Source organism: Nannospalax galili, unplaced genomic scaffold (assembly GCF_000622305.1).
Source record: "Nannospalax galili isolate Female #2095 unplaced genomic scaffold, S.galili_v1.0 scaffold933, whole genome shotgun sequence".
NCBI lineage: Eukaryota > Metazoa > Chordata > Mammalia > Rodentia > Spalacidae > Nannospalax > Nannospalax galili.
Genome location: NW_008333281.1, coordinates 456,517 through 468,789, shown reverse-complemented (window position 1 = coordinate 468,789; position 12,273 = coordinate 456,517).

Genomic DNA, 12,273 nt, shown 5'->3' with positions numbered 1-12,273 from the left:
TGCATGCAGGAGCCCATAGACCATTGGATCCTCTGGAACTGGAGTTACAGGTGGTTGTGAGCCACTCCGTGAGCCACTATGTAGGCGTTAGGAACTGAACCTGGGTCCTCTGCAAAAGCAGCACATGCCTTTAACCCCTGAGCCATCTCTCCAGCCTCTTGGTTAGCTTTTAAAATAAATTTTATCCAGTTTTCCATGTAGAATATTATGTCTGTGGATAAAGACAGTTTTACTTCCCTGCTAATCAAAATAGCGGGGCATGGTGGTACATAATTCCAGCACTTGGAAGGCAGAGAGGCAGGTGGATCTCTGTGAGATTAAGGCCAGCCTGGTCTACATTGTAAATTCCAGGCCAGCTGGGGCTACAGGGAGACTGTCTCAAAAAGACAAAAATAAATAAATAAAAAATAAATAAACAAGTAAAAACCAAGCGTGGGAACAGGAGTAGGGGGCTAGGAGACGGCTTAGTGGGTAAGTGCTTGCTGTACAAGCATGAGGTCTTGAGTTGAGTTCCCCAGCACCCATGTAAAAGCCAGGTGTAGTGGCATGCTGAGAGAGGATTCCAGAAGGGGGAGGTAAGGTTACTAGCCAAAATAGGGAGCTGCAAGTTCAGAGGGAGACCCTGTCTCAAAAATAAGGTGAAGGGGCTAGAGATGACTCAGTGGCTAAGAGTTCGTGCTACTCTTTTGTTCTCTTTTGTGTTTGGTCTTTTTGTGACAGGGTCTCCCTGTAGCCCCAGCTGGCCTGGAACTCACTATGTAGACCAGGCTGGCCTTGAACTCACAGAGATCTGCCTGCCTCTGCGTCCTGAGTGCTGGGGTTAAAGGCGTGCGCCACCAGCCCTGCCTGAGTTCATACTACTCTTGCAGAGGATCCAAGTTTGGTTCCTAGCACTCACATTAGTTGCCTCTATCCATGGGAATCCGCACTCATAAGTACATACCTATACACATACACACAGTTTAAAATAAAATAAATACTAAAAAAATGTAAGGTGAAACAGGGCGTGGTGGCACAGTTTTAATCCCAGCACTTGGGAAGCAGAGCTCTGTGAGGTTGAGGCCAACCTGGTCTGCATAAGCAGTTCCCAGACCCACTGGGCTACAGGGAGACCCTATCTCAAAAAACAAACAACAAATGGACCAGGTAGGCCAGAAATTCACAGAAAGCCTTCGGAGTGCCGGGATTAAAGCCGTGTACCACCACACCTGATTTCGAGTCTACATATGAATTCCAGGCTAGCCAGAGCTACATGGATTCATACTAACAGGCATACACCGCACATACCATAAACAATAACAGACAACCTCGGTGTGATGATACACAACTGTAATCCCAGTATTCAGGAAGGGGATGGAAGAGGAGAAGGAAGAGGAGGAGCAAGAGGAGGAGGAGGAAGAGAAGGAAGAGGAAGAGGAGGAAAAGGAGGAGGAGGAGAAGGAGGAAGAGGAAGGGGGAGGAGGAGGGGGAGGAGGAGGAGGAAGGGGAGGAGGAGGAAGGGGAGGAGGGGAGGCCTCAGAGCTCTAGACACAGAATTAGCTTCAAAGTCTGAGAACAAGATAGGGCCATCTGGCCTTGAGCACTAGGCACTTTTGTTCAAGCGTCTTGCCATTCACACATTGTTTCCCTGTCTACTTATTTACCCATCTGTCCACCTGTCCATCCATCCATTGCCTGTGACTTTTCTTGAACATTGTTGGGAGACATCAGGCTGGCTGGGTGAAGGACTAATGAATGGAACTCAAGTCCCAGGTGCCATTTAATAAAAGAAGGGGCTGGGTATGGTGGTACGTGTCTGTATTTATGGCAGAGGTGGAGGCAGGAGGATCAGAAGTTCAAGGCCAGCCTGCGCTACATGTAACCCTGTCTCAAAAAAACAAAAACCAACTAAACAAAAAAGTTGGCTCAGCCGGGCGTGGTAGAGCACGCCTTTAATCCCAACACTTGGGAGGCAGAGGCAGGGGGATCTTTGTGAGTTCGAAGCCAGCCTGGTCTACATAGTGAGTTCCAGGACAGCTGGGGCTACAGGGAGACCCTGTCTCAAAAAAAAAAAAAAAAAAGTTTTGTTTTTTATTTTTTGTTTTTTGCAACAGGGTCTCCCCGTAGCTCCAGCTGGCCTGGAACTTGCTATGTAGCCCAGGCTGGCCTTGATCTCGTAGAGATCCTCCTGTCTCTGCCTCTTGAGTGCTGGGACTAAAGGTGTGCGCCACCACGCCCGGCTACAAAACAATTTTTTTAAAAAGCAAGGGGCAGCATGTGGCATTTCCTACAGCACCCTCCATACATCCTGACTGATAAGGGCTATTGTTCTCTCTGACCTCAGTCTGCAGAGCTGGTTTTCTCCACACCCAGTAGGAGACTCGGTGTGGGCAGCTGACACCTGCAGCTGTGTAAAGCAGAGCATGATGACGGGCCACGGGGACTAACAGCCAGTGTGCTCAGTGGCATCTTCTATCCCAGCACAACTTCAGTCCCCACCTTGTCGTCTCTGACCACACACAGCCTGGCCCGAGGACTGTCCACATCATGCCCACTGACAGGCTAACCGGACAGAGCTGGTGCTGAGGGAGGGCAGAGGCAGTGCAGTAGAGAGAACCACTCTCCGCAGGTCACGCTTTCTGGGGACGCAGTGGCATCAGCTGGGCCTACGGTGCCTTCTGGGAAAGGAGCGATGCAGAGCCAGAGACCCTGACTCAAAACTGATGTTGACCTCTGGCCTGCACACACATGTATGAGCACATGCAACCGTGTGCACACGCATACACAAGAACGCATGCACACACACACGCACACACAAATGTCAAAAAGGCCCAAATTGGGTACTAGACCATATTCTTTGTGACTTTCTATGCTTGAATTGACATTGTTTCTTGAGACTAACAATAGCTCTTGGTATTGTAGCCCAGGCTGGCCTATTACTGTGTCACCCTAGCTAGCCTTGAATTTGAGGCAATCCTCCTGCCTCAGCCTCTCAAGTGCTAGCTGTGTGCCACCACACCTGGTTTAGGAGGGGCTACAGATTGAACCCAGGGCTTCATGCATGTGGGTAAGCACTCTACCAGCTGAGCTACATCCCCACCCCTCTTTGCTTTAATTAATTAATTTAGTTAAATAATTTTTTGAGACAGGGTCTCCCTGTAGCCTCAGCTGGCCTGGAATTCTCTATGTAGATGAGGTTGGCCTTGATCTGCAGAGATCTGCCTGCCTCTGCCTCCCAAGTGCTGGGATAAAAGGCATGAGCCACCGTGCCTGACTTTGTTTTGTTTTTCTGAGACAGGGTCTCTCCCCCCAACGCCCCCACCCCCAGGGTGACCTTGAACTCACTGAGTAGTCCAAACTGGCAGCAATCTTCCTGCCCCAATTTCCCAAGTGCTGGGATGGCCAGAGCAAGCCAACGTGCCCCAACTTGAGAATTATTTTAAAGTCTACGGCGCCTGGAACCCTTGGTCCCTTGAGGGTCAGGGTGGCCATTCTGGTTGCTGACGGGTCCCACGGGCCCTGTCCCTCCACATAGACAAGCCTTTGTGGAGGTCCAGAGCGCCACCTCAGACTTTGGAGAGCCCCGAGCACCAATGGCAACCGGCTCACTGAAGGTGCTGATACGGCCCATAGCCCCTTCCTCCCGTCTCCCAGTTAGGAAGACACTTGGCAGCAAGACCATCTGCACAGATGGTCTCGGAAGCTGAGGGTGAGCCCGGCTGCACAGAGGCCCCTGATGCACCCCCTTCCCTGCAGGACACTGCCGGCCACCAGCTCTGTGCTGCCAGCTCCTAGCCAGGAGGGAAGGCGGGTGGGGACCACAGCACAACAGGCAGGGACAGCAGCCTTGCTGGCCTCTTTGTGCAGTTTGGACGGCTGCAGTCTTCACACTAAAGTAACCTAACACGGCTGGGCTGGTGAGACGACTCAGTCGGTTAATGGTCTTGCTACCAAGCCTGAGGACCTGAGTTCCATCCCCAGGACCCATACAGTGGAAGGAGACAAATGACTCTGGCAAAGTGTCCTCTGACCTGCACTTAGGCACAGGCACCAACAGCGGCAGGAAGGAAATAAGGAAGCAGCACTTCCCAGCCCTCCCGGGAGGAAGACCAGGGGTGCTTGGCTCACTACCGGACACAAGGATCAGTCAACCACAGGGAGGCTTGGAGACAGGCTCTCTAGGAATCTTCCAGGACTTCCCCCCAAGGTCCCTGCTGTTCCCTCCTACCTCTTGGGACAGGAGCTCAGTGACCGTTTTGCGTCTCAGGGACCTGGTTCAGGCTGGGGATAGTCATTTGCTTCTTTGTGGTGGCCATCTGGTCTTCGGCTGCTCTCTGTCCCCTCCTGGTCCATGTGAGCTAAAGGCCTGGCCTCTGCAGAGAAGGGAAATTATCCCTAAGCCCAGGCCCTGCGCGTGCCCTGTGTGCCCCGTGGCTCCTGAAAGCTTTAATCCCTTGCTTTGGATCCCCATGTCTGGCCCTGGGGTTAGAGGGATGGGCCAACAGGAGCCTGTGCAGAACACTGGGCCTCAAGCCAGTGGGGAAGAAGAGGCATGGAGTGTGATGCCCAGGGAAGGGGAGGTCCTTTCTGGAAGTCCGCCCCGGGGAAGGCAGGTGTGGGCATCTTGGGTGACCCTAGAGGTGACACTGAACAGCATGGGGGTTTTGGGTTTATACACAGCCTGGGAGACATGTCTGGCCCTCAGCAGTGGAGATGAATTGTGAATTCTCTGAGTTTGGGCTGTTGGACTCGCCAGTCACAGTCTGGATTTATTGAAGTGGTTGGGTGACTGAGATCCTGGAGTGTTTCCAGCCCTCCATGTGACCTCTTTGAGGACATTTGTAGTTCTCCCCAACAGGGACCTCCAAAACTACTGAGTAACCCCATCTTCCTGCACCGCTTCCCAATGCCTGGCCCTTCTTTTATGTTGAGATACACTCGCATCCTGAGAACTCACTGCATTGTTATACAGTGCAGGTATTCTTAGTGTATTCAGTCATACAGTCTTTACACCTGACTAATTCCAGAACATTCCTACGACTCCAAGAAGGAACCTGGCCCCCTCCAGCTGGCTCCCTCTAGTTCCTTCAGTCCCCAGCAGTATGGGCAGCCAGTCTCCTATGTGGCCTCTTCTCGCATAAGAATGGTGTGGACTTGTGTCTGGCTCTTTTGCTCAAGATCATGGCTCCCAGGTTCATTCATGTGGGGAATCAGAGATTCATTCCCTGTTGGGGCTGAGTGATACTCCAGTGAGGACTAGGTCTGCTTTGTTAGCAAGTCATCTCGTGGTGGGTGCGTCTGTCTGCCCATGATTGTGAACACACTGCCCTAAGAATTCACATGTGAGTGTGTGTGTATGCGTGTGTGTGTGTCTGTGTGTGTATATGTGTGTGTGCATGTGTATGTGTGTGTATATGTGTGTATGTATATGTGTATGTGTGTATATATGTGTGTATGTATGTGTATGTGTGTGTGTATGTGTGTGTATATGTGTGTATGTATATGTGTATGTGTGTGTATATGTGTGTATGTATGTGTATGTGTGTGTATATGTGTGTATATGTGTGTGTATGTATATGTGTATGTGTGTGTGTATATGTGTGTGTATATGTGTGTATGTATGTGTATGTGTGTGTATATGTGTGTATATGTGTGTGTATGTATATGTGTATGTGTGTGTATATGTGTGTATGTATATGTGTATGTGTGTGTGTATATGTGTGTATGTATGTGTGTGTGTATGTGTATATGTGTGTGTATATGTGTGTGCGTGTGTATGTGTGTGTGTATATGTGTATGTATGTGTGTGTATGTGTGTGTATATGTGTGTATGTGTGTATATATGTGTGTGTATGTATATGTGTATGTGTGTGTGTATATGTGTGTATGTATGTGTGTGTGTATGTGTATATGTGTGTGTATATGTGTGTGCGTGTGTATGTGTGTGTGTATATGTGTATGTATGTGTGTGTATGTGTGTGTATATGTGTGTATGTGTGTATATATGTGTGTGTATGTATATGTGTATGTGTGTGTGTATATGTGTGTATGTATGTGTGTGTGTATGTGTATATGTGTGTGTATATGTGTGTGCGTGTGTATGTGTGTGTGTATGTGTGTGTGTATGTGTGTGTATGTGTGTGTGTGTGTGTGGAGAGAGAGAGAGGAGAGAGATTTTCATATCTCTGGGGTATGCATGTAGGAATGGAATTGGAAACTCTGACTTTTAATGGTTGGGGGGTTGGGAAGCAAAGGAGAGGGTTAGGACAGCCAGAAAGAGGGAAACAGAACAGGGCAGGGCCCTGTGAGTGGGGCCAAGGCTCTGCTCTTGGTTTGTCCAGGAGGCCAGAAGAGGTGTCAAGGAGGAGGGAAGGGAAGATGGAGAGGATACTGCTCTGTCCTGCAGTGGCTCCTGCTCCCCAGGACCCGGGGGTGGGGGGTTCACACTCCTCCTAACTGCAGAGGGCGTTTTGCTGCAGCCATAAGCAGCACCCTAGTTTACCCATCAGAGAGGAATGTATGTGGCATGGGGGATGGAGCCCAGGGCTCTGTGTATGCTAAGTATGTGCTCCACCTGTGAGCCACACCCAGTCCTGCTGGTCGGTGTGTTTGAGCTAGTTGGTTAGCTCAGTGGTTTTCTACTTCAGTGCATGCTGGGAACCCAGCCAGGGCTTGAGTCCTGGTTCTGCATGGTGATGCTGGCCAGGATGCTAGTGAGTTCTGAGGCCCTCCTGGGAACATCTTCTGCTGTAGCTCCCCAGGGCCTGTGGTGGTTGATCAGCTTGGCAACTACTGGGCTGGCTAGAGGATGGATGGGTGCCTGGGCTCATGCTGGGATGAGAGCTGACTGTGCTGGTTAGAGCACGGGTGTGCTCTGGGCTCACCAGGGGGAGAAAGTTGTGAGGAGGGCTTCCTTTGCATGGGGCCAGAGGCTGTGGCTGGTCCCAGTAAAGGGCTGAGGGCAGTAGGACTGGCCTGGCAGAGTGAGCCCAGATGTGGCAGATGAGGAAGCTGGACAGATGTGGGATACCTCTGGAACCTTGTCCCATGCTCCCAGCATCCTGGAGAGGAAGAGAGATGCCCAGCGAAGTAGCCCGTGACTGGCCCTCTCCCCATACCTGTACTCAGAAGGCACTTGGCCTGTGGGCCTCAGGGATGAAACCAACAAGGCTCCCCTCTGACTTCTCGGGAGCCTGGAATCAAAGGAGCCAACATGGGGTGCACGAGGTCCCCAGCGGGTAGAGAAAGTGAACTGGGGCTGGTGTGTTCTGGGGTATTCCAGGCTGTTCCTCTACACCCGTATTGAGAAAAGCCCCATATCAACTGGGGGTGGAATTGTGGCCTTGGGTCTGTAGTGACATCCAGGGTCAGGCTGAGGCACCTTTGGGTCCCTGTTCTGCTACCCCTATCGTCCCCCCCCATCAGTGACCCTGTCAGGTCAGGTGTGGCTGTGGGCTTATGCTGACTGGCAGTGTCTGGGCCTCACAGGCTTGTGTGGGTTTTATAGTCCTGAGATGGGACTGATCACTGCTGACAGCCCAGCTGGGCCTCTACCCATGACGTCATCCCAGCAGCTTCACATTTCCGAACAGTTTTGTTAAAATGAGATTGTTTTTCTTTTCTTGAAATAGGGGTCTCATCCAGTAGTCCAGGCAAGCCTAGAACTCAGTATGTGGCTTAGGCTGGCTTTGAACTCATGACAATCCTCTTGCTTCAGGCTCTTGTGTGTTGGGATGACAGGAGTGAGCCATTATACCCAGTCTAAAAAGTTTGGAAAGTTAAACCATGGAGTTATCAAAAATGAAAAGACTCAGAGTGGAGCTGACACCCTGGTAGGCTGGCGAGGGCTCCCCCCCGCCAAGAGCATTGGGGCTGTGGAAATGGCAGGTGTCTTCTGAGGCTGGTCCTGACATTTAGAACTCTGATGTCATATGTCCAAGCATCCAGGATGTGCCAAGCTCCATAGTCCCTGTGTTGGGGGGGACAGGTCTGAGCGGACCATCTAATCCCCTGTATTTTGGCCTCTTCTGCCCAGTGCATGGGGAAGACCCGCCAACCTAGCTCTTTCCTCTTTTCTCTCAGAGAAGGGTGTCTGCCTTGGTCGGATAGAGATGGAAGTCTCTGGCGGTGATGGGGGCTATGAATCCTGGTGAGGGAGAGTGGTTGATGGTGGCCTGATGATTCACTTAGTTCTCAGCCTCCACAAGGAAGCAGTGACCTGTGTGGGTAGTAGAAGGTCTTGCCCCAGCCCCAGCCCCAGCCTCCTGGGGAGCAAGGACAGTGTGACAAGATTAGTCAACCCCATGTCAGCCAGTGACCCCTGTTGTCCCACCCACATCAGTCCCAGGAGAGACAAGTTACTGGGCTTGTGCTTGGGACAGTCCTCCCTCTAGGGTCCAGTGAGGGACTAATACTTCCAGGTCTTTGGAGTCTGGAGTACAGCTAATTTGTATGAGTGTCCCTAGGTGACCACTGGCACTGGTCAGTGGTTACATAATGAATGAAGAACAGGGATGTTGGGCTGGCATCCTGGTTAGGGTACTGGGCAGGGATGCTGGGCTGGTATGCTCAGTAGGATGCTGGATAGTGATGCTGGGCAGGATGCTTGCTGGGCAGGGATGCTGGGTATGGATGCTAGGCTGGCATGCTGGGTAGGGATGCTTTGCTGGGATGCTGGGTAGGGATGCTTTGCTGGGATGCTGAGCAGGAGGCTAGGCATGGATGTTTGGCAGGGGTGCTGGATTGGGATGCTGGGAAGGAGGCTGGATTGAGATTCTGGGTAGGAGGCTGGGTTGGGATGCTGTGTGGATGTTAGGGAGGTATGCTGGGAAGAACATTGATTAGGGATGCTGGGGATGATGCTAGACAAGATGCTGAGCAGAGTAAGAAGTGGATGAACATAATTGGTGTTGGGGGTAGGAGGTGAGCTCCCAGCTGGGTGAGTGAGGTGGGCTCCTGGGTGAGTGCCCAGCCCCCGGTTGCTCTTATTCCAGGGCCCAGTGATGGGGAAAACCTGTATGTAAACAGGACTTCTCTCTTGGCTTCCTGGGAATATTGTTCCCTTCCTAGGCACTGCCTTGGTGGAGCTTGGGCGGCTAGTGTTCCGTGCAGATAGTACCACATATGTGGGGGCCCTGTGTGCTCTAGATGACCAGGCACACAAGACACAGGGACACATAAAGCATGGTAAGGTATGTTGGCTGTAACTCTGGTCCCAGGCCCACATACCACCAACCCTGCCCGCCCCTCAGTGTGGCCCCAGGGGAAGGAGAGGGCTGAATGTGGGGCGGCCTGAAGCAGGAGGGTGCTGGCTTCCACTCAACTCTCTTCTCACCCTGACATTCGGGGGTGTGCACTTCTTGCCCTGAGAGGGCAGGTGGGAACCCTCTTCTCTCTGCCGGGCTTCCCTCTTCCCTGGGAACCTCCAGGGCCCCACCCTCGCCGTGGCCTCCAGCCACGAGGTCGTGCAGTTTCTGAGTGCCCTTCACGTCTGTGCCCCCTCCCCCAACTCACGCTGCGTGCAGAACCCCCAGCTCACCCTTCCTTTGGTCTCCTGTTTCCCCAAATGGCAGGTTCCAGAAGGCTATGTTGAGAAGGGAGGGAGTGGGATTGGGAATACAGCTCAGTGAGAGAGACTCATCTGGCATGTGCAAGGCCCTGAGTTCGAAACTCAGCATCAAAACAAGCAGAGATGGGAGAGTGGACTAGCCCAGGTGAAGCAAGGGGGCAGAGACCCTGTCTTCTTGGGAGTCCAGGGAGGGGACGGCCATCAGCTGGGCTCCTGGGCTGTTCCCACTGGGGACAGCAGGTTGGGGCATGAGGCTCAGGGGAACAGCTGCTCAGAGACACACTCATTGGTTTGAACTTCTTTTGGGTGCTGTTCTGCCCCTTTCTCCACTTCCTGGGCTAGTGGCCCTCTGGCTACATGGGAATGCCCAGCATGGGCCTGAGCCAGCAGGTGCATCAGCTCAGCGTGACAGTGCACAGTGACTGACACCCTCCTGATAGGCTCCTCAGGCTGCTTTCCTAAACAGTAATTCTCTCTCTCTCTCTCTCTCTCTCTCTCTCTCTCTCTCTCTCTCTCTCCCCTCTCTCCAGTCTTTTTGAGACAGGGTCTCCCTGTAGCTCCAGCAGGCCTAGAATTCACCACGTAGACCAGGCTGGCCTTGATCTCACAAAGATCCTCCTGCCTCTGCCTCCCAAGGGCTGGGAATAAAGGCGTGCGCCACCACACCTGGCTCTGATTCTCTTTTATGAACAGATATCTTAATTGTAATATAGTACAATTGTTTAAAAATCCTGCCAAATCTGAGGTCACACCCTCCACTGATCATCTAGACTATAACTGCCTTTCTCTCTGTCGCCTTGACCTCCTGATCCTGCTGACTCTTCCTCTCAGGTGCTAGCACCGCAGGTGTACACCACCCCACCTGGCTTAGAAATCATACTGTTTGTTTTACTTTCATATTTAGACCAAGAATCCTTCAGCTATCCCTGCAGACTGCCAAAGTATATATTAGGGGCTGGAGAGATGACTCACTGGTTAAGGGCACAGGCTGCTCTTGCAGAGGACTTGGGTTTGAGTCCCAGCACTCACATGGTGGCTAAGAACCATCTGTAATTCCAGTTCCAGGGGATCCAGTGCCCTCTTCTGACCTCTGCAGGCATTGTATGACATGGGTGCACTTACATACATGCAGGCAGAAGACTCACACACATAAAATAAAAATAAATAAAAATTTAAAAGGATATCTAACTTTAAAAGTGTAAGGACTGGAGAGATGGCTCAGTGGTTAAGAGCATTGACTGCTCTTGCAGAGGACCCGGGTTCAATTCCCATCACCCACATGGCAGCTAACAACAGTCTGTAACTCAGGGTATTTTATCACAGCAAGATGAAAATAAACTAAGACAATGCAAGTAATTAAAAAATCATGAATTAAAACCTAACAGATGAAGGTGCTTCATGGAACATTTAACAAATGTGAATTGTAGTCTTCAGAACTCAAAACTGAAGCACGCACCATATAGGAGGTGAGTGAGGACACTGAGCAAGCAGGGGATTTTGATGGATTTCGTTCCTTAGTTTAGACTTTTCTGTTTAAATTTAAAAAACCCATCGGGGACCATGCTGGTGAGATGGTTCAGTGCTTAAGAACGTGGGCTGCTCCTGCAGTGGGTCGGAGTTCAGTTCCCAGTATCTACCTTGGGACTGCCTGCCACTCCAGTTCCAGGAGATCTGATGCCCCCTTGTGGCCTCTGCTGGCATTTTCAATCATGTGCACACACCCTCAGATACACATAATAAAAAATAAAAATAAGGGATGAGAGATGGCTCAGTGGTTAAGAGCACTGGCTATTCTTGCAGAGGACCTGGGTTCAGTTCCCAGCACCCACATGGCGGTTCACAACCATCTTTACCTCCAGTACCAGAGGATCCGACACCCTCTCTGGCCTCCATGGGTGTTGTACAACATGGGTACACTCACTTACATGCCAGCAAAATACTCATATACATAAAATAAATCAAAATTTAAAATAACCTTTGAACAAAAACAGGCTATTATCTCTATGTCTCTAGGGTGGATCCTGCAGGGACAAGACACAGGGTCCTGGAGAACGAGTCAGCTGCACCGAGATGCTTTGCTACAGAGCTGCTGGAGGCTGAAAGTACAAGCAGATTGGAGACTAACAACTAGGTCTTTCCTTGCAGAATGTGACGGAGGGAAGCCTGTCCTTCCTCCACTGGGCATCTCTAGTTTCAACAGGAACACAGTTTTGTGTGCCTTCTGGGTGCAGCCTGTTAAAGGTTCAAGGTTACAGTCCACCATGGAAAATGCAGGCTGCAGGAGCCTGCCCGCAGCTGGCCTCAGTCACAACCCATGGGGGCCTCCAGGGCACACAGTGCACTCAGGCGCAGGGCCCCAGGGCATTGCTGGGCTGCCATTAAAGAGTGAGTGGTTTTATCACTGCAGACCTGAAGTTCATCAGTGAAATGTGAGTGTGCTCAAAGATTAGTGTTAATGCCCTATTAGCAATGTAGCCCAGGGCTGTGTCTGATGGCCCATGCCTTTAATCCAAGCACTTGGGGAGGCAGAGACAGGCATATCTCTGTGAAGTCAAGACCAGCCTGGTCTACACAGAGTTCCAGGCCAGCCAGGGCTGCACAGAGAAACCTTAAGAAAAAAAAGTTTGTCCCAAGAATCCAGGCGTGGTGGTACCTGTCTTGCCCCTGGCCTCAGGATGCTGATGCAGGAGAATTGTGAGTTCGAGGCCAGCCTGCACTACATGGGC